Source organism: Buceros rhinoceros, unplaced genomic scaffold (genome assembly GCF_000710305.1).
Source record: "Buceros rhinoceros silvestris isolate BGI_N320 unplaced genomic scaffold, ASM71030v1 scaffold26780, whole genome shotgun sequence".
NCBI lineage: Eukaryota > Metazoa > Chordata > Aves > Bucerotiformes > Bucerotidae > Buceros > Buceros rhinoceros.
In genome coordinates this window covers 25,520-27,852 of record NW_010389434.1, presented here as the reverse complement: position 1 = coordinate 27,852, position 2,333 = coordinate 25,520, and positions in this window count along the sequence as shown.

The following is a 2,333-nucleotide window of genomic DNA, read 5'->3' as shown; positions in this document are numbered from 1 at the left end:
TAGGCTTGGATAAACCTGCTAATATGGCCAAAAGTCACATGGCCCTGCGAGCGAGCGGGTGTGCGCGAGCCAGCGCGAGGAGAGAAACCCTGCGCGCACACCGCCAAGACCGATCCCTCCTTCTCCCCCTCCCCACCGACCCCCCACCGAACCAGCCGCCAGACTCACTCCTGGCACCATTTCTGAGCACATCTCTGACATGCCAGCAACAGGCAGCACTTCTCGCCGCTGCCGAAACTCTTCCCAGGCTCGGTGACAGCACTTGCAGATGCGGTACGGGACCGGCTACCGCGCTGCCGGGCTTCCAACGGCAAATCAGAGTAGAACTCCTCAGTTCTTGTGATATACCTTAAAATACAGCTTTTTCCCCTTTAATCCTGAGAGCACTGAGACAAATTTAATTATCTTTATTCTTGGAAATAATTGCTGCTTTGCAATGCAGGAGAATAAAAACTGCAAGTATTAAAACCAGAATAGTCGCAGATCTGTGCGTGACACTATGCTTGTCACTTGATCTGCTGAGAGGGAACGATAAAAGGTAAACTCCATCCATAGGAAGGCTGTACACCACCTTGCTTAAAGTGCTCCCAGTTTTTATGGATGCTACAACACTGAATTGCCTCAGTCTTCTTTCTACCCAGGCAACACGCGCTGCCTGCCAAAGCCCGACAGCACCAGCAGCCGTGATGCTCTGCCCCCTGCCTTGCACTAAGGACACCTGAAGGCCTTGAGGAAATGGAAGTGAAGTTCGGAGAAGTGGCAGGTGACACGGCTATCACATTATTTTAAAGGTACTGAAAGTACAGGTGAGTTCAGATTCAAAAGAAAAAGAAACAAACCCACCTGCACTGAAAATTAAATCAAATACCAGCTGGTTTTCTAATCACACACAAGTTGCACTTAAGCATTTTGCATTCTTTCCCCGTGCAGTCTCTTTACTCCAGGTTCTCTGGATGGGTGCAGCTATTCTGTTAAACACAATTGCTCCCCTCGAACGGGATTCATCATCTCACCTGAGGCAGCTCACATTACGTGGCCGGGTCCTGGTTGTGGCCAAGAAACAGGCCCTGCAAACAGGACAAGCACCTCCTGATGGTGCCTGTCTCTGCTGGGTGCAGAGGCACACTCACCTACAAGCCACCTTGCAGGCTACTAAAACTAGATAAAATAAAACATCCTTTTTTCCTAGTTGTCCCTCATGCAAAAAGAGAATATTGCACGGCATAAACACAACTACTGGGACTTACATCAATTCCACTCAAAACCAACAGGATGATGCAGGAATGAGAAAGATTCAAACTAAACCAGGGAGTGACCGATGCATAGGACTGGACCAGCTCTGTTCCCTAAAGCAGGCTGCACTCATTGAGTTTAGTAGTGGTTACCATTACTAGTGTGAATGACACAAGCGATGGGCCAACATGTTTTATCAAATTCTTTCATCTGAACAACTGCCAGTGAGCAGAAACCACATACACACATCCCCAAAAGTCTGTGAATCAATAAGATGTTCTAGTCCCTGTAATTATGGCGATATTAAATGCACACACCCACCCCTTGAATCACTGACAGAAGGAAGCTGAAGATGAGGACGAGGTAAGACCTGTTCTCTTCCGAGTTTTCTGCCTCCCTGCCATGTCATCTCCAGCTGAAGTGAGACCCAGCCCTGTGACTAACATCCCCCGGGATCCGGCAGAGCACAACAAGCAGAGCTCTAAACGGTCAGTTGCCATATTTAAAGTGCACATTTAAGCCATGTGTTACAGAGCCCTCAGAAATTTAAATCAGTCCACCTGCACTAAAATCTCTGGCGCTGTCAGTCTCACAGATAGCTGTTTCCACATCATAAAGCAGTGCACCGAGAAGGGAATGCTCCCAGCATTCCCTGCAAAGGAGAAGGGAACTTCCTCACCGAGATTCCCACCTATCCATCACATTCCTTCTCAAGTTCACATCCAGACCAGATCAGTGAGAATGACAGTGACTGCAAGGTCCTTGGTTACACTAACCACGCGATGCACCAACGCATTTGTAGTTCCTTCAGACGGTTCAGAAGTTTGCAGAAGCCAAATTACACTACAGGCTGGCTTGGAGATCCCTGGCGTTAAAAAGCAGCATGCTTTGTCCGCACAAAGGCAGTTTCAAGGAACCAACATACTCCACATCCCTCAGCTTCTATACCCAAGAACTGCAGTTAAACCAACACCACGAAAGCACAAAAGAGAAACCACAACCAGCTTTCTACACCCATCACCCTGTGTCTCTCTCCGTTTCTCCAGGGACAACAGGCACTAGGCGGGTTCCTGCAGCAGCTAACTAGGCCGACAGGAATG